This window comes from Haemaphysalis longicornis, unplaced genomic scaffold (genome assembly GCF_048455015.1).
Source record: "Haemaphysalis longicornis isolate Haplotype H1 unplaced genomic scaffold, Haemaphysalis longicornis Haplotype H1 scaffold_11, whole genome shotgun sequence".
In the NCBI taxonomy this organism is placed as follows: Eukaryota; Metazoa; Arthropoda; class Arachnida; order Ixodida; family Ixodidae; genus Haemaphysalis; species Haemaphysalis longicornis.
This window is the reverse complement of record NW_027526214.1, coordinates 61,486,176-61,507,014: the sequence shown is the minus strand read 5'-3', so window position 1 is coordinate 61,507,014 and position 20,839 is coordinate 61,486,176. Positions and strand designations below refer to the sequence as shown.

Sequence of the window (20,839 nt, the reverse complement as noted above, 5' to 3'; positions counted from 1 at the left end):
AAACATATTGCTGATCATACCATGCTTTCCCGAAAAGCTACTAAGCTGTTCTGCGGTATGGTTTCCATGATGCCCAAGCTGCCTTCACGCATTCGTTGTTCTGAAGCTTGCCCTCTGTAAATTACAAACATTTTCATTATTATTTATCTTATTTACACACATACCAACAATGAATTAGGCGGGATATTTTGAATTACATGTTTTAATAAAAAAGGGGGGAAGAGAAACATGGCACTGAAAGAACCCAATCGAACAACCCAATGAAACAGTGGATACAACTGTGAATCATTTTCACATCACCAGGAAGACATGCCAGTCAATAGAATCTGTCGACAGAAGGCCGGCAAGTGGTAACTTTTTCCACTCACTGATCGTGCGTGGAAAAAACAAAAATCTGAAAAGATTTGTTTTCAGGAAATATGGAGTTAACGCAAGGGCATGTAAATTACGACCGTGCCGTGTTGCCAGGAGACTAATGTAGGGGCTGGAATCAAATATTACCTTCTGGGTAAGTAAATAATACAGTAATTTTGGCCTCAATGATTTACGTCAAGATTTTAATGTTGGGTTACCATGTTTTCCCATGCGGGTAGAAACAGTCTGTTCGCCCGTACATACCATAAATGAAGCGGATGGGTCTTCTTTGATTTCTCTCTGGGCAATCGATACTCGTTTTCGTGTGAGGATCCCAAATAACGCAAGCATATTCAAGTTTCGCTCTAAATATTGAAGTATACGCTAAGTATTTAACTTGGGAGGGAGCATCCTTGAGTTTTTAAGCAAAGTTTACCGAAAGCAGCAGCGCATAAGTTAGTAATGTGAGAGTTCCAACTTAAGGTACTGGTTAATGTTGCGCCTAGACATTTGTGTCCATATTCTTGCTTTAGCGGCTGGTCAAAAGTACAATAAGCGAATTCCAGCGGGTGTTTTTTTCTAGTCATTCGGAGGTAAAATGTTTTGTCATGGTTTATTTGCATGTGAGATGTTTTGCTCCAAGAAGCAACGATTTCAAACGCTGAGTTTAACTCTAGTTGATTCTTCATGCTAGTAATTGCATTATTTATAACATTAGAAACGTTGTTACAAAAACATAATAAAAAGTAAAGGCCCTAGCATACTTCCTTGTGGGACGCCAGATGTAACAGATAGAGTGTCAGAGGTGCTTGCGTTTATTTCGACGTACTGTCTGCGGTTAGTTAATTGGGCAGTCCTCCAAGCAACTATAAACGGTGGAAGCCCGATGTGAAGTATTGTTTGATTATTTGTCGTGTAGAACGTGATGAAATGCCTTACTGAAATCTAAGAGAATGAGGTCAACCTGTCCTCCCTTATCCGGAATTCAAGAAGCGTGGTGAAGAACTATAGGTATTCAGTAATGGGCAAGAATCTCTTGCGAAACCCGTGCTGAAATGGCGAGAGGATTTCAGAGGTATCTAAAACTTTTGTTATGAACGTAGCAATAGCGTGCCGAACGAGCTTACAGGCAGATCATAAGTTAAATATGGGTCAGGAGCTAGGAATTACCAGTGGGTCTCCCTTTTTGGGAGTAGGTACGATAAGGGATATTTAAATTCAGAAGGTGGCGTGGCCGAATGAAAATAGTACTGAAAAATAGGCACAAGAAATTTCTTCACAGTTTCAGCATAACGCAGGCGAAATGCTTTCAGTATGCAGTCGGGCCCTGGCATCGATGTGTTTTTTAATCGGAGTAACATATATAACACACCGTTGTGCGAAAATACATTAACATCAAGATAGGAGGCTACCGTATTACTCTCTTTCAACTGACACTGTGAAAATACGCCATTAAAATGCAAAGTAAACTGATTAGTGATGACTCGAGGATTGGTCAATTTAGAGCCTTCGAATGAAATTTCACTGAGGTTTTCTTTACGCTGTCTAAAAAAGTTCCAGAATATTTGTCGTTCCTCTCTTATGAATTTTATTAGTGTTGATGTAGAAACTCCTTGCACTAGTAATAACATTGAAAAAGGGCAGTACAAATCTCAGAGAGCTGTTGAGGCGCTGTATGTTTTTTTTCCCATGCGCTTGGCTTTGCGTTTGAGGTGAATGATAGATCTAGATACCCAGGGCGTGTATTTGGCTGTCTTAACTTTATCGGGTACAGAATTTCGCAGGCAGAATAAACACAGATGTTTAAATTTATTCCAAAAGACCTCAATATCATATTCAGCGACATTAGACCAGTTATTTTCGAAATACTCAATAACTGCGTGTGTCATTACCTTTTGTGAAGTGTTTCACATTTTTGAGAACTGATAAAATTGTTACATTTTGTAGTACAAAACTGGACACAAAGACAATTTTTTGATCTGAGAAACCGTGTTCGACAGACACCTCGTACTTTTTGATATATCTGGGCAGAAAAACAAGGTTAAGTAGAGAGGGTGATTTTCCACAAACTCGTGCTGGTTGCCTGACTACTTAGACATGATTGTGTGTAAGCATTATGTCAAGGATATCATTACTGTGACAAGAATCGCGTCTTCATCTCAAACGGTCTCAGTCACAGTTGGGTAGATTCATATCCCCAAGAGGACGAGAAGCCTATAGTTACTAAAAGAGGCCATATGGGACCTCAAGTTCATAGGAAAATCGGGCCCAGTATCAGGTGGTCTGTGCACAGCGATAAAAATGATTACTCTGTTTTCGAAAGAGACACTTAAGCACAAGCTTTCAGTGTCTGGCGATTGCGCACGAAGGGAGTATTTAATACCAGCCTTTAGAATCACGGCAAAACGTCCACCTCTAGTTGGCCAATCCATTCAAATTTTTTGTAACCTGGAAGCACTAAGTTACCACCTGGTATCTCACTGTGAAACCACGTTTCTGTAACGACGGTCAAGTGTTGGATGTGGCATAACAAAAGGGATTCAAGCTATTCAGTTTTGTTAGCAAGACTGCGGGCATTTAGGTTAACGTCCCTGACGGTACTTTGAGATGACTTTCACAGAGAAGACGATTCAGTATTGTTTTCATTACAATGAGATGACGTGTCTAAGATATCTACCGTGAACGTCTCGCTGCTAATCATCCAACTGGACTAGGAAGGCCTGTGGCGTTGATCAGAATGAGTGGAAAATATTTGCCGCTGATTAGAGTTTGCGTTCCAGATAAACGTATCCACTGCATTTATCATGAACGTGATAAACGTTTTAACCAGCAGCTTTCTGTGGTTAATTTTCATTCCTAAATATTCTAACTGCTAAAGTCACATCTTATTACCATACGACCCTTTGAAAACTTGTTAGGTCTTTCTGAGCTCAGTTTATGTGTATTCTTGTTGGTAGAAATAAAGATTTTCCGGTCAACACAGCAGTGCGCCATCTGATCAAAAGTGTGTGGTGTTTGTAGGAAGTCAGAGCCATTGAATATCTAATGGGGCTATCGTCCTTCGTGTAGATACCCATGTTATCGGCCTGTAAATTAGGACAACACAATTGTTCTCCAAACATCTGCACGAAAGCCTCGGAAAACCTAAAACAGTGCCATCTATTTTGCTACAGGTACCAGCTGTGTCAACAGTGCATGCAGAAGACCAGCAGGAAACACAAGAAGCTGCACCGTGCTTGCAACCACTTTGAAAGTTATAATCATTGGATAGATGATTAACAGGGCAATAAAAGGCGGGCATTCCGCCATCCTAGGATAAAAATTCCAATTTCTATCAGGGACCGCCCACCAAAAAGCAAAAGCTGACAAATAAATAGAAAAAGCACTGGAGAGGAGAGTGTCTTGCATTGCCATACAAGATGTCTTTAAATCCTGATGGTGAGGCTTAATATTTCCGCTGTATTTCTGGGGTCCCACAAAATTATCGGTTCAAGACCATCTATTGCATTTTATACGCTTCATAGCCGTGGATTCAGTTTAAGAGAGCCTAGGCACAGCATTATACCAACCTCATTTAACTCTTAGTAGCATAGATAGCCTTTCGAAGGCGTGGACCTGCCTATTGAACTAAAACAATCAAGAGGATGTATTCTGCGTAGTATTTTATTTACTGGTTTTCCGATTGGCCATTTACGCGAGCGACTCTCTTGAGGAGGAATGTGAATTGTACCAATGGCTGAGAGAGTGAGAGCTGTCATGTCCTCGCTGCCCATTTACTCCCACTGAAGCCAGGTTCGTTCATGCACCGTTCACAAACTGTTTTTTTCTGACGCCACCGCATTGTCCAACAACATAGGCATTAAGAGGGGATGTTTGGAATTGACTTTCGGCTCGTGAATGTTACTTAACACTGACATTATGCGTTGTGGCTGTAGTTCTATGTTTATGCAACTATGATCTGAGCAAATACAGAACTGAAAAAGCTTAAGCTGTCCTCTCCCGTCTTGCTCTGGAACTACATCTCAAAAGATTCCGAACAATAGGGTAGAAGGCTGCCTCTCGTACTGCTGGCTGTTGTCAAGTTGCAGACTGTATCCATCCAGTGCTAACTGAGGCCGTAATTGTCGGGCCGAGTGTACGCAGTTTCGAGAAACTTGTTTTGCTATTTCATGAGATATTATTGCCCTGTTTCTATTTTGCTAGGATGCTGATTGAAAGTGTTCTGTTCTGCAGCTATTTGCTTTTCAAGGTTCAAATTATGTAACCTTTTTACAGCAGGCGAAGATACTCATGTATCACTACACACAGTAACTGTTTTGCTGGTTCATCCTTAAAGCACCCTGCGTACATCGTCATGCTGGTTGCGAAAATGGCTATTGATGTAGGTAGCTACAGCTAAATTCTCGTCACAATACATCGACTGCGGCAGTTGCACGCATAAAGAAATACGACAGGGCTGGTGCCTGCACTCAATGTGATTAGTCTGCATGTTTACTGCTCACCAGCAATAAAATATTCCAATCTACTTACTGAAGCAAAATTTTTACTTGCCATTGTTCTATTAAGAAATTCTGTGCCTCTATATTTATAGTTACAGACTTTGACTTCGGTGAGTGCTTTTTTATAGATTAGTGAAACTGAATTTTGCACTTTGCTGTTGGCACAATAAATTGACACTTTACACTATGCCAACTTTTTCTGTGTAGTCTCAGTACGGCTGTCTTCAGACGCTAAGCGAGGGTTACACTAATAAAAAAATTTTTAGCAACACCTGCCACTGCATGGGACAAAGCTGTGACCAATGTAGACTGATAGCGAATTTATTAAAAACAAGCAAGCAAGCATACCGTTAACCGCCTCTGCAGGCATACAGCTTCATCAGTAAAGACGCGACAAAATGTAAACGGAGCGCAGCTTAGAGAAATTAAAATTATTTTATGATGCGAAGCATCTCATGGTCATGGCGATGTCCCTCCCTTGTTGTTGCGCCGTCCATACCCGCACTGCGCATGCTCGGCTCGTCTCGTGCCGGCCCAGGAAGACATCGGCAACACTGTCACTCCAGGAGCCCTAAAGGGGAAGCGTGCTGATCTCGCGCCGGAACAGGAAAAAAAGTATTTTTGCAGCCGCCCCTTTCTATAGGAGCGATTTCCCGTGCAAGCCGGGTGAACTTCACAAGCGATGTAGTCCCACGCAAGGCCCGAGCGCCAGGCCGGGGAGTCGCTTGTACCTATTTTACCGGTAGGTTCCCGGCGCCACCGAGGAACCCGAATTGATATGGTGCCTCCCACCGCCACGATGGACGCTCAACTCGCAACCGCCTGCGGCAGGACATGCCGCCAGACTATTTCACCCCTGGCAATGGCGGAACGCGGCATAATGGCCGTAGGCCCCGCCAGTAGGACAAGTGTCAGGGGCCCCTCGATTGGTTAAAGGCAGCTTTCCAGGCGTGGACTCCCCTTTCAAGGGTCCGCACTCGACCAGGGACACCTGTACCCGTTAAAGAAACCGGTCGGTGCCCGGCGGTACCAGAATTCAAACCCAGTACTTCCAACATACGAGGCGAGTGCTGCACCTCTGAGCCATCGCTGCGGTTCTTGGATCAACACTCTCACACCACTGCGGCTCCTGGAGCAACACTATCGCTCCAGGAGCCACTAAATGGTAAAAAACCTCCGGGAGTTCAGAAAGCCAAGCATGCACAGTGCGGGTGTGAACGGCGCAACAACGACAAGGAAGGTACATAGCCCCGTCGCATCTAAAATAATTACACCATCTACCCGTAGGGGAATCCTGAGTAGTATGCGAAACAGCCTTGGTGTCAACGCAATTGCTCCTTTCGTAGTTCTGCTAATTGAAAAGGGTGGTAGTTACCATGGAAACCAAACGGTAAATTTAACGGTAGCTACGTACCTAAACGTAAAAGAAATGACGAACTTTAAACTAATGGACACTTCAATTGACCCCCTGGCTAATTCGCATACTACTCAGGGTACCCATGCTGGAAGATGGTGTAATTTTTATTTTATGCTGCCGCCAACAGAAATAAAATATGTGCAGACGGATTTTATTCTATAGTGATTTTGTTAAAAGTTACTTAGATGTTGCTGGTTAGGGAAAGGGCATAGAAATGCCCTGAACTCCTATAACACGTGCTCCGTTTACTTTTTAAGGCACCTGTTCATAGCTATGTAAGCCATAGTTTACGGCCCAAATGGACTGGTAGTCCCCCAAACAATCATTACCACGTTGTGTTCCAACAGGTAGAGCTATTCTATCTTTGCATATGCAAGTTTGTCCCTGTCTTTCTGGTAAGGCCTAATGAGAGCCTGCTGCCGTAAAGGACAAAATATTGATTTCATATTACTTCACTGTACATAATATTGATGCTTGAGAGCGGTTGAGGGATGAGGGTAGACAGTTGTTTTGAACACATGGAATTATATTGGTAAAGAAATTGGAACGACTATATCTTCAAGCTAGTTCCCAAGCAGCACAAGCCTGTACGGCTTAAAATCAGCCGAAGAACTTCAGCCAGGTAATTTCTGCCCGGCCTTTCTCCAGTCAAAGTGTAAAGCGCGCACTCAAAGGTGGGCCTCTGCCGTGTGTTTAAAGTTAACTGCTGTACACCCAATGGCCACTCTCCTTTTACCAATTCACTGCAGAGGGGTCCACAACGGTCTCCGGCCGTACAGCTTTGCCGGAGATCAGCCATTACCTTTTGCCGGAGGCTGGCTGATGAACCATTGCCCGAGGCCGGCTGTTAAACTTTTGCAGGAGGTCAGCTGTTGACCTTATGCCGATGGTGGGCCGTTAAAATGTGTCTAATCAATGGCCCATAAGCTTTTGCCGAAGTACGGCCAGTCAGCCTTCCCTGTTGAGCGGCTGGTGCCTGGCTGTTCAACTTTAGGTATATACTAGCTGTTCAACCATAGTAGACATTCTGCCATTTACATCCCGGCTGTCCAACCCCAGCAGCTTTCAGTTCGAATTGCGCACATGGGTTCCTAAAAACGGGACATGCTGTAAATTCGTAATGCATGCATAAGCATTTGTGCCCTTTTAAAGAGCACTGTTTGCCCTTTCAGGGACAAATGTAGTGATTTACAAAGTCTGTGGTGATTAGGTTTTTTGACTTAATTTATTTTGCTCAGTTCATGCTGTCCAGTGTCTTCCGGTTCGTTATTTTGCTCAGTTCATACTGTCCAGTGTCTTCCGCTTCGTGTGGCCGCCATCCCAGTCACCGGTGGAGTATAGCCGTTTCTTAATAACAGCTGCCACAGCGACCTTGTTTGCGTCGGGGTACCTGGGCTGTATTGACACTGAAACAAAATTGAAAACAGACAAATAAGTAACATACTGCGCTGTAAAAATGTCCACAGGCTTAGCAATGGCCTTCCTGAAAAAAAAAATTCAATTGATTGATTGATTATGAGGTTTAACACGCCGAAACTACGCCGGTTATGAGGTGCGCCGTAGCAGAGGGCTCCGGATTAATTTCGACCACCTGGGGATCTTTCACATGTGCCGAAATCTCAACACACGGGCGTCTTTGTTTTTCGCCTCCGTCAGAAAAACGGCCGCCGCAGCTAGGATCGAACCTGTGACCTTCAGCACAGCAGCACAACTCCTTAGCCACTAACCCACCGCGACGGGTGAAAAAAAAAGTATTACAAGCTTGCTTAATGCAATGCCTCTAGTTTTCACAACGTACAACTATTCCGGAGAGCCAATATTTATTACGCATTACCAAACAGTATCCGTATTCATTCCTGTAAACAAGAACATTAAAAATAAGCTCTAATGGTCGAACAAATACCCTGAAATAAAGTAGCCCCTGAAAATATTATAATGAATTCCTTGTGCATAAAATAAAATCAGGGCAGCTTACCAAGAACAAGAGACAATGTTGTCTAGCTCGTAGAAGGCCTCTTTCACCCCCTTGGACCCTGCCCAGCTGCAGGACAACGCCACTGGCTGCCCAATCACCATGCCCAACACCGTGCGGGCCCCGCCTTGAAGTCGTAGCCACCCATGTGGCAGAAGTACTGGGCCTAACAGGAGAAAGGAAATTTGAAATACACTTGTAAGTTGAATGCATCGAGGCTGAACATATGACGCAAAAGCATACCTTTAACGTGAGCACATGAGAAAGCAAACAATTTGTTGTCGTAGATAACACAATCAGTTCTGCTGCCTTTTGGTTATGGCACGGCACAGAGCTCTGGCCTTTTCTTTTTAACAGCAGAGCTGTCAAGCTTGTGCTCCTCGGAGGGATGTTACCAGGGCGCTACAGCACACAGTCCGGCAGCCGAGTTTGCGAGGGGGAGGAGGGAGGAGTGGAGACGAGGACCGGTGCACGTACAAGGGTCCTCGTGCAAAAGGTTTAGCCTTGCCGAGCGCACATGGTATGACGTTAGCAATGACATCAGCATTCCGCGCATAACTTTCGCGAGGCTGTTTGCGACAGCAAGGCCACGCCTTTTCTCGCCTCCAGATCGTTTTCGCGGGTCTGCACCTTGTTTCCCGCAGCGGACTACTTCGATGGCGAGTCCGCCGGGATGATAAACCCCGGGACATTAGTTTCCCTCTCGGAACGCGCTTTGTCGGGCCGCGCTCATGTTTAAGTTGCTCGTCGCAGTTCCGGGTAAATACTACGGCGTTGTCGAGGTAGACTAGGAAGGTAGACTAGGTAGACTTTGTCGTTTGTGCTGCCTGTTTTGGACATTTTTTTAAAGACTGGGCTGTAGCTCATGTCTCTCGGCAATTGTGTTCAATAGAAAACACTGGCGCCATCACTGAAGGATCCGCGTTTTCTCAGAAGGATCAGGCAGAGTAGGCCACCTTGGATTTGCATGGGAGCCCTGACATAGGCAGTTTGGGGAGAGGCACACATGGCATCACACTGATGTCGATGTCGAAAGGAAATCCATCCTTAACTTTTTCGAGCATGCACATATTAAAATTGACTTAAAATATGTTCTTCCGAACACTTAAAGGTTAACCTTCCTGAGGGGTATCTCTATTTAAAAAGAAAGCTTTTTATGTAGTCATCTGTGCTTTGAAATTTTGTGCCAGCACTCCTTTAAGGGTCAGATTGAAGTTTTCACTATTCTCCACATTATAATGTGGCAAGGGCCCTGTGACACACTGGAAGGCAGCAGCAAAAAAATGGGCAGTCAGCAAACTAGATTCCACACCATTGTGATGAAACCAAATCTTTGGAATCGCTGATCAAACAACCTTGCAGAGCTTATCAGTGTTTTAAGTGCTAAATGGTGTTCGTTCTTGCTTTAGGTGCTGACTCTGAGTAGAAGCAGGCAACTGAAGCTCACCTGAACCCTCAGGGAGTTCCAAGGGAATGCCAGGCATGATTTACATGATTTTTCTTTCAACTTTAAAAGCTGCCATGCAGTTGAAGAGCCATCCAAAGAATGGTGCAACATCCTACCATTTGCAAAACAGCTTTCTTTCATTTTATGCTGCTCTCCTTATGCAACTGCATTGCAGCTGTTTGTCCTTCATGTTATCATCAGAAAATATTGTTAATTTTGACATGGAGCCCTAGAAGTTCTGGCAAAAAGTCAACACAACTGTTTTAATATTCAAATATTTTGGTTGTCCCCACACCATACCTTAATTAAGATTAATACCCTAGTTACATGGCGGAAGTAACTGTAGCTATGTTTAACGGTGGTTACTAAATTTTAACTGCGGTTATCGCAAACTGCGGTTTTGGCTGTTACATGCGAAATTCCAAGTGTGTCGACAGCGGTCACTTGGTTGTGAGCGTAACAAAAATAAAGTAACAAACTTTTAACCTCACGATAAAAACCAAAGGCGAAGCAGTGTAGACAAAAAATATCGTTAGACAGTTGCTTCAGACCCAAACGCGACGCACTCGCGCACGCCGAAAAAGGGGCTTCCCCAGCAGCTCGCGAGCGGCTTGTTCTCGGGTCGGTTTGGTGTTGGGAACTTAGGATCGTGGCAGATATTTGACCGGCGCTATCTCTACAACTGCAAATTACAATACATAGCACAATTTTTAACCTTTATAATATCCACTTTGTCGCATGTGGAACTTCTTTTCCGCGATTGATTTCGAAGAGGGGCGACAAGCTGTTGCTACCGTGGTCTGGGCTGGTTCGAGACGCTTTCAGTGCCGTGCGGACAGACGCGCCGGCATGTTTCCAGGACCGGCCGACGTGCGCACGGATCGTTTCCGAGTGCTGAAAACGCTTCATGATTGCCTGCTTTGTCTATTTTTTTTGGCAAACGATCAGCAGAATTTACAAATTTAGGCTTTTCTCATAGTTGATCGGGTGGACCGGGAAACGAGCTGCTGCTCACGCGCGGTCGTGCCGACTGCGAGAGCGACGCAAAGAGCACAAGCTCCTCTTGGGGGCAGCTTCGAGGGCTCCCGCTATTTCAGGCCTTCGTCTTCTGCGAACGCCAGGTGATTTTTTTCGCCTACGCTGATGCGCCGCCACTTGTGTGCAAACTGAACACTGCGGCAGCAGCAACTGCGGTTAGCGTAACCGAACTGAGGTGGCCAAGCTCAGTTTGCGTTAACCATGGTTAGCGGGGTAACTGTGCCCGTGTAACTAGGGTATAAGGGTCCCAGTCGACTGTGGGAAACTAGCAGGCGAGTTTTACTCATTACATAACAAACTGAAGTGTGTGTTAAAATAGGCCATTTCAATCTCTCATTTGGAAAAACAAAGCCCATGAAATGTGTATTTTGAGAACACTTATTGATACAGTTCTGTCATTATTAAGCATCATACTACATTTCCCCACCTGTAACTTTATCAAATTAAAGCAGTGCATCTCAGCCGCGCTGCAGTACATTAGCATTTATTCGAATAATCACTAAGATCAAAAAGCCTCATAGCAGCCACTGAGTAAAAATGTTTGTGCGAATGACGGGAAAGGAATGCTTCTATCATGAAAATACAAAACCTGGACCTCGTACTTATATTATTGCACTTTTTACAGCCTACAAACCGTTGGCTTTATTTCAGTTGTCTCAATTACGACATAGTACCGCATTTCCTCTTTAGTCTTGTGTAATAAAGCAAGGATATTGGAAGAAGCACACGCCGCAAAATTCTGCGCATAGGTGTCCTCGCAGTGTTGAACCTCAAAAAAAAAAAAAAAGCACACGCAATAAGAAACAAACAGGCCCAATTTTTTTGCACTACGGCTATGAATGGTCAGTTGCCTAGATTGTAAAACTCTGCTGCCCCAATATTGTTGAGGCCACGGAAATGGCAGGGGACAAACTCAGTACGCTCGCACAAGCTTGGCAGCCACAGAAATTGCAGCGTGCAGTCGTAGTTGACAAAGAAAGATGCCAAAAAAAGGTGCGTATGTGTGTGTAGGGGGGGGTGAGGAGGGGGCATCAGTAGTTGCTCACTAAAGCCACCAGCGGTTGTCTTACAACTAAAGGTAGAAAAACTATTTTCTGCAAAAAAAAATGCGTGAATGCATTTGACTTCTCACTGTTTAGCCGTACAGCACTTTCCAAGCTCACTGACGACTTATTTATAAGAGGTTCACAGCACTGTAGAAAGCCACGGCTTCTTTCTTAATAACTACGACTTATCTAAAATTACAGCCAGGCTGCATTCTGAACTTCTCTACCAGAAATACTGTTTTGCGAAGAACAAACTATTTGCCGCAGTGTTTCACTCAGCCTCATCTTTACTGCTTTCAAAACAGCGGTTTATTTGTACTGCAGAAACGGCTTCCTTGAATGTTTCTTTTTTTATATTAGCTTTCTAAGGAAGCTTTGCAACCTTCATTTAAAGGTTAGCAGTGTACTGTGTTCGCAATAGGAAAAAAAAAAAAAAAAAAAAACGGCAATATTTATGTCTTTGCTGCGGTGCTCACAGGATAGCGGCGGCCCATGCACTAGCCCAAAGCTGGGAAACATGCACGCACCACCGTGTGCAAGCAAAATGCCTACAAGCTCCTAGAGCAAAATCTTCTGAGAAATGTCATCACATCTAAAAATACTTTTTTCGTTTCGTGCAAGAAAATGCACTACAATTTCCTACTATCTTAACTGGACCTTTACAAACCGATACCTACCTCGACATCTTAGAAGCTCTTGATTGAGGAATGCATTGTGATAATTGCTTAACGTTATCAAACTCAGCACTGATTCATTACTTCAGGCACCCCTGTCTCCAGGGACCTGCCAGGAGAAATGCACACATGGCTTTTTCCACATTGGCATGGTGAATGGCAAAAAAGCCGCTGCCTCTTGAGCTACTGCCGCAGCACTGACAGGAACATTGTCAGCTTGTTCTTTTCCACGGTTATTAACACAGTAAGCTTCTAGCCAACAACAGAGGTTAGAAACTTGCACAGGATACTAAAAAAACTGAGCAAGCCTTGTCTATACAGTACAAGAACTTCTGAACTTGTGCTTGGTTGCTGCAGTGAAGTTTCTGAGGAAGCATAAATAAATGCTGCTTAGGAGACAATAAAGACGAATTTCTGTTGAATTTACATTGGCAATATTTAGTTCTTTGTATGATTATAATTTATGTTTCATCCAGCTGCCCCCAAGTAAGGAAGTTTTTAAGCGCAGACTCGATTTAAGAGCACACATCGTGAACTTGTGCGAGAAGCTGCATCTTTCACGGTTTTCGATAATGCTATGAACTTTCTAAAAATAAAGCACCGATGAGCTTAGATAGTGCCATTACCATCAAACAGTGCTTACTCAATTGCATTCCAGACGATTTGTCTCAGCACCAAGGTTTTGGCAGGTACAATTTTATTCAACGAGTCAGCACCCTACAGTTTAACAGTGCACTAGAGAGCGCACTCATGGTGAGCGAGAACTAACTGCACGGCGGGTTTGCCCATGCTGTGCACAGGCTGCAAATGCACCGTGTCGCATGTTGTCTTATCAGATTCATGGCCTCTGAGTGGTATATTTTGTCATGGCAGTCCTCTTGAATATAACAGCTGTACCCACATTTTTCAGACTTTTTTTTTCCTCCAGCATGCAGGTCGGCATGCCTTGGGTGAAAATGTGCAAAGGCTGCTTGTTTGAGCGTCACTGCACAGTTGTTGAGTACATAAAAAAATAACAAACACAAGATCGTTATGCATTAAAAACCATAACTAAGATTTTGGGGGTCCCTGAGTGCTTCCGCAAACAGATTATCACGCCAAATTGAACATATTTGAATGTAGCACCTTTGCAACAATACGCGCTGTCGTATGCTGTTTTTAGAGCCCAGTTATTGATTCCAATCCCATTATCTATCGCTAATTTCTGTTCGCTACAGGTTAGCAGTGTTCATTTTATAGACGAGAAACAAACAAAAATCAACCCTTTTCTAATGCTACAGCTCAGCTCTGCGGGGACGGTGAGACGCACAGCTAATTCGTAGGGTATAGGAGTCGGGTGCAGCAATTGACTTGAAAAAGTGTAGCACAGAGAAATATAGCTCCACAAACCGCGATTTCGGTGAGAACCACGCAAAGCATGGTCCATTTGCAGCCTGTGTACAGCATACGCAATCCTCGCATGCAACTAGCTTTCACTCGCCTTTAACCCACTTTCTACTGCACTGTAAACTGTGGGTTGCAAACTGTTGAATATGAACTTACCAATTTTCAAATCAGATTAGGTGTCCGAATCGGCCACACGATACGCAGTCCAATGCGGCTGGTGGCATGTGGCTGGGGCCGTGGCTGCTCCCGCTGTCCCCCGAGAAATGCCTGCACAGCTCCACACCAATCCCGGGCAAATGGCGCCACCCTGAGAAGGTTGTAAAATTGTGGTCTATAGTCAGGGCGCCTACCAAACTGATGCGTCAAACTTTCCCTAGTTTTTGCTTCAGCAAATTGCCATGAGCAACATGAGTTCATTCATCTCTAGGCAGTCTCAAAACGTCACATGATGCTGTCATGATCAAGTATGCTGAACAATCAAAACAATAGAGGAGGTGAACAAATATCATACATTTCTTAAATTGAATTTAAATAGTTAAATACAAATACGAATGTTACTGTATTTAGTCGATTATAACACGTTTTATTTTTGCAACCTGAAGTCAACCCTCGCGTTACAATCTGCCTAAAATTACAATGATGCACCCATTTGTCATCAATGGCTACAGTTCTGACCATTTCGCAATCTATGTCAGCAAGATGTGTCAGAGTTGTTCAGGTCCACTACAAGCTAAGATCAACTTTTTTCGTTTCCTTGCTTTTTTTCTGTGGTGGTTGACAGCGTGCGCAACTTTTTTCCTTTGTTTTCGCGCCGTACTTTAGTATTGAGGCATAGGTAACTTTCATTGCCCTGAAGTGTTTCAACACCGCTTCAGCTCCCCTTGTTACGGCAACGTGTTGCACTCAGTATGACCCATGCTATTTTAATGGCTCAAGAAATCGGGAATTCGGCAGCTCCCCGAAGAGTCAACATCGACCGTCTGTGGATGGCAGCTACTGCGAGAGCGCCTTTTTACATGCGAACCCTGCCCAAAAAGTTTCCGAGGGCCTTGCTACAGCTGCCACGTCGAATTACAAAAGGGTGTTGCTGATTTCGTCACCAAACAGTGTAACCGCCTTTTGGCGGTCAGTGTTGAGCTGATACAGCTCAAAACAAGTGATATCGCTCGACAGATGGGCTTCCTGCGAAGTTATAAGTGTCAAAGGTGGGCGCCTAGCCCAAGTGTTTGAAAAATAAATGTGCTTTTCCATAATTCCACTGGCCTCACGTGAGTACTTTGGCGGCGCTTCTTTTTTTTTTTTTTTTGGCACAACAGAAAGTTACCCTTTGAGTTACTTTAGTGGTTTTAATTTTTCTTTTTTATGCGATGAAGTCACCCCTCACGCTACAATCGTGGTCACATTACAATTCAGTAAACACGGTACGGGGTTGTCTTTGGCATTATTATTGGAAGGGCAAAATTCAAAATTAGCATACACTATGTTCTCTGTGCTTTTTTTAGACCGATCTTGATCAGAAGAGCAAGACTATAAGCAACAACGAAATGAAATCTTATTTGTGCCCGATCACCAATGAGAGAAGCTTTTGAGGTATTAAAAAATGATGGACAGTTTCAGGTACCCCTGCTTGGTACACAGGGGGTTGCGGCCAAATCATTAGGGAGCGCTGCCTTGCTGCCCCAACATCTACCTATAGTAGACCATGCAGGAGCACAAGCCAGCATGGGCTACTTTAGGTAAACCTACCCATCTGTACCTGCCGCAGTGGCTAAGTGGCTAAGGCATTGCGCTGCTGAGCACGAGGTTGTGGGTTCGATTCCCGGCTGCTGCGGCCGCTTTTCTGATGGAGGCGAAAAGCAAAAACGCACGCGTGTACGAGATTTCGGCGCACGTTAAAGATCCCCAGGTGGCCAAAATTAATCCGGAGCCCTCCACTGCGGCGCGCCTTATTGCCGGCGTTGCGTCAACGCGTTAAACCCCCCAATCAATCAATCATCATCATCATCTACCTATCCGTACCATTGATGCATTTTATTTGCCAGGGCTATCGACGTTTGCCCCCTCATCCCACCAAAAGGCTCTGATAAAAATCACGTGATTACGTTATGCCGTCGGATTGACTGATTGCAGGGTTTAACACGCTGAAGCTGCACATGGGCTATGAGGCGTGCAGTAGTGGAGGGCTCCGGATTAATTTTGAGCACCTGGCAAACTAACTTATGCTGAATCTCGAGACAAGGGTGTTTTCGCTTTTCGCCTCCATCAGAAAAGCAGCCACCGTGGCCAAGATCAAACCAGCATATATGGGCTCAGCACCACACCTTAGCCACTGAGCCTAGCTGCGGGTGCATTATGCTGTCAGTGTCTCAAGCTTGTGAATACAGTAAATGCTGCTTAGGTACTAACATTACCCTATAGTGCAAAGAACAAAACTTTTGACTGCACCTAATTTACATTGTTTTGGTACAATTTGTTTTTTTCACATCCTTCGCACACTATCTAGCCAAATATATGTTCAATATGATGACCAGGCGGTTGATGCCTCGCCAGAATTACCACCCCATCAACATGTGCAGTCACTTTACTGGCCCGAAAGAATCTAAATTGTCAATTCTTACGATTCGAGAAAGCAAACTCATGATCTTGAGTAGCATGTGGCTATGCCTCATTTAAAAACAGAACCCAGCATGTAAACGTTTGTCTGCACACATTTAGAGGCACTAAAGCCATTTTATATAGATGAGAAAAAAAATATATTTTTAATTAATGAGCAAGAATAAACAAAATATGGCAAAGAAAGCCCAACGGTTCGTTTTGCTCCGACAAAAATCTATTTGGTTGAAATGATTGATTGATTGTAGGGTTTAACACGCCGACGCAACGCAGGCAATGAGGCGCGCCGTAGTGGAGGGCTCCGGATTAATTTTGACCACCTGGGGATCTTTAACGTGCGCCGAAATCTTGCACACACGGGCATTTTTGCTTTTCGCCTCCATCAGAAAAGCGGCCGCCGCAGCCGAAAATCGAACCCGCGACCTCGCGCTCAGCAGCGCAACGCCTTGCCACTGAGCCACCTCGGCAGGTTATTTGGTTGAAATGAATTTGAACTCACACAACTGAGCCTGTGCGCATAATGTAAGCACTGTGCTTACAGCATTTTGAGCAGTCACAGTATGCCGTCGACATAAAGAAATGAAGCATAAAGATGCCTCACTCCAGGGGCCACCAACAGTGCAGCTCAGTAGCATAGACATGATCTTATTTCAGAGAAAGGGGTGGCTGAGCTTGAATGCAAAAAAAGGGAAAGAAATTCAATTGACAGATCAATTTACAACTCAAGTTCACAAATAACTTTGGGACCTTGCACGCACACCCAGCATAACCTCCCCACTGTTTTTTTATTTTATTTTGCTTAACCCATCGCAAAACAGCCGGCTGATTAACTGACCACTGACAAGGAAGCCATGTAAATTCAGTGCATAGGTAGCGCGAAAGGATGTCAGGAGTCTGTATTCAGAGAAAAGAACAGTGCCTTCCTGTATCTGCAAGAGATTCAGCTTGACTAGCTCACATTCACTGGAAGCATGCAGGCTATGCTGCCAGAAGTGTCTGCTGAGAGCACCATCACTCCACTGGCGTGGCATCCAACATCCAATGCATAATGCTCAGTGACACGGTAATACAGAAGGGTCCATAGGTATAGAGGGGATATTGTGGCCGATATGCATGTGTATATGATATGCTGCTGTCAGTTACCGCTGGTGCAGCTACACAGACCCGAGTTTGGCCCCAGCTCCAGCATTCCAATTACTTCTTGCGGCACTGGGACTGCACCTGCAAGATCTAGTGCTTACTCACATTACTAGCATTATGACATAACAGCTGCCCAGCCTCAAGCAGATGTTGAAGGACTCTTCACCCAGAAAACCTGGTTTGCACAGGCACTACATCGTGTGCAAAAGAAATATAAAACAGGAATTCACTTTCTGCACGTATAAAAAGCTACATTCAACATAATTCAACTGTCCTAAACATGCAGAGCATCCTACCGCTGAAAGGGCTACCTACTACTATTATTCCTGTGGTAATGCAAGAATAAACAACTCCCACAAGTTAGGTGGGCATAATTCCTGCTGCAAAGGCCCCAAATCACTCAAACGCATACTTATAGGTCCAGTTTCTATTTCTGGGTTCCTATATCGGCAACATAAATGCAGTACGTACCTGTTATTGCTTTTCATCTTGCCAGACAGCCCCCGTCCTGAAGCTCCAGCCACTTTTAAATGAAAAGGTTGCAAAGAAAAGTTACATAAGCACAAACGTCGTTACCTGCCAAAGTTAAAAGCTCACAGTACACTACACATTCCGAGAAGTAAGAACACTCACTCAATGATTGTTTTATTATCAAGACAGTTATGTCAAAAGACCTAACCACAGAATTGATGAAAGGTGCTTAAAACCAATGCTATGTAAGCGTAGATAGCGTTTACAGCAATGTGAAATATACTCCGCCTATGTGCTCCTGAACTACAAACCGTTTGAAGAAAACAAATAGTTTTCAGCCAGTAACAAGACGATAAAAAAATATCAAAACACTTTTATTGCCAAGTTAAGATTCTCAAACTATTTAAGGTTTTCATTTTTCTCAAGGGAAGTTTTACGTCCGATAAGTTAAGCAGTCGCACATTGTATTTTGCTTTGTTCAAAGTGGCACAGCTATCGAAATAAAACAAAAGCACGGTGAAACCGCACGGCCGCATATAGAAATAGACCTAATGCGATAAAAACCGCATACGAAACAAAACACGTCGATTCCTCACGATGTTATCAAGAGCACCGGCAATTATTTCAAGCTTCCTAAGGCCCTCCGCTGCGCCCACCACCTGTCCGTCAGCAACGCTAGACATATCGAGCAGCGCCAGCAAATTGCATTTAGCTTGCACGAACCACCGCGTGAGACTGACGCGGAAACGAGAAATCAAGCCAATAACACGTTTCTGGCACCGAACCTTAGTCGCGCTACAAAAGGTCCAGCAAAAAAGAACTCACCGAACTTCTTTGTCCGGGCACAGGAAAACGCCGCCGTTCTTCGATCGTTTGCCGCTGTATTTCAGCTTATCCTTAACCGCACGTGTTTCCAACGTGGCAAGCAGGCTTTATCCACAAAGGGCGAACACATTTTACGACGGTATATCGCACAAAAAACATGAATAACAACACGGACAACGCGCAACCACGGCCGACCTCGCCGCCACCACTTGATGGAAAAATTACATCGGAAACGACCGCAGCGCCGAAACGGCCAAATACATGAGCAGAGTTACGACTTTAAATTTTAATTCAAAGTGATCATACAACCTTTCCAAATTTTTCAATCTTCAAAGAATCATTTATTAAAAATTGTCATTGCTTTTGGTGTTCACCAGTATTTCAGTTTAAATAGAATCCTGATCGGAAGCGACTGCAGCGCCGAACAAAAGAGCAGAGTTCCCTCTTTGTATTTTTATGCAAAGTGATCACACAACATTGCGAAATTAATCAATCTTTAAGGAATCATTCATTCAAAATTATTATTGCTTTTTGTGTTCACAAGTATTTCAGGTTTAATGGGCTCCTGATTGCAATTTTCCCTATCGCTGCCTTCTTGCTCCCGGTCTTTTCCGATTGGCTGCCAGTTTTGTCCAGAAGATCTAAGCCAATCAGGCTGTATTTTTGGCGCATGGCAGCGCCCTGAAAAAACCTTGAACGGGGATGATGATGGCGAGTAAAAGTCTTTGAATCGGAGTGACGGCATTTTCCATTTCACCTGTCTTAGCTATTTATTTTACCTCGGACTTGTCTTAGCTGCCGCTATCTCTGGCTCTGATTCCCTGCGCCGTACGCGGTCTCGTGGACTTGTCTCGGTCATAACCAGACAAATAAAAATTCACGTGTGCCTTACAATGCTTTTCAGCTCGGACAAAATTTGGCGTTCGGCCTGCTTCAGCGCAGGCTTGCACGGGAGTCCTGAATCATTCGGCTCGCGCGTTTGCAGATCGTGATGTTGCATTAATCATTTGAAGGTGTGATCTGAGACTTCAGGGTGCGTAATCATTACCGAGGGAAATCTTTGTCGCAGGTGTCGCTAGCCTTACGCTTTTTCAACCACTTGGTTGGTAAAAGGTACAGCGTTTATGTGAGTCTTTACTGTACTCGCACAGGACTATTCACTAGCATTTCTTTTTTTTTTGTCGGGTGTTTTCTTCGTAACTTCTGCGAGGAAAACTGGGAGGGAGGAATACCTTTATGATACGGAATGAAAATGACGACAAGGAATGAATACACCAGCACAGAAAAACGCACGCAGACACTATAAGTACTCTAGAAACGCAAATCTGAAAGACGCACAAACGCGCACACAGTGCAAACGTTCACAGAATTTTCTCAAAGCCGGTCACGGAGAAAGGCAAGGCCTTCGCAGCCCTTGTCGCAGACGCAGTCGAGGGCTGTGAGCCTATGCTAACGCTGAGTTTCAGCACACAGTGCAGGTTCAATGTCCTAACGAACACTACAAGAGTGACAGAGAGGTGATACTCGTCTCGTCTTATGCATGCAGGTAGTCGTTGGCGAAAGCGATGTTGAAGCTTCCTCACGTTTCCGTAGGTCATGCTGAAGTAACTGGAACTGGCCCATGCAGCATTCGGGGAGCCCAGGCGGGGTCATTTCTGTAGTGGTCGGTTGGCAGTTGTAGCTGCAGCGGCGGCTAGCTGGGGCTTTTTGTGTGTGGGTGACAGCTTACTCACCCCGTAATTGCGCATATTAGGTAATAGACCCCCAAACGAACGAGTTCCTCTAAACAATTATCTTTGGTTAAAGCTAGTTTTGTATAAACGAAGTTATATGCTGTCAATCAAAAGTATTAGAAATCAAACATAAAGAGCTAGCTCTTCTCAAACATTGAAACTGCATTGCTGACGCTGTCATACAACTACACTTCTGATGAAGGCCAAAAACGAAAACGCCCGTG

The 20,839-nt window shown here is 44.3% G+C and overlaps 1 long non-coding RNA gene across 1 annotated transcript; it reads right to left on the bottom strand.

Moving 5' to 3' along the window:
* Positions 1-7,476: 7,476 nt before the first annotated feature.
* On the bottom strand, positions 7,477-19,178 carry LOC144160960 (uncharacterized). Its single transcript, XR_013320454.1, has 5 exons — positions 18,883-19,178; positions 18,058-18,109; positions 13,990-14,140; positions 8,246-8,408; positions 7,477-7,676 (listed from the first exon to the last, which is right to left on the bottom strand). It is a non-coding gene; the product is annotated as an uncharacterized LOC144160960 (long non-coding RNA).
* Between the last annotated feature and the right edge of the window lie 1,661 nt (positions 19,179-20,839).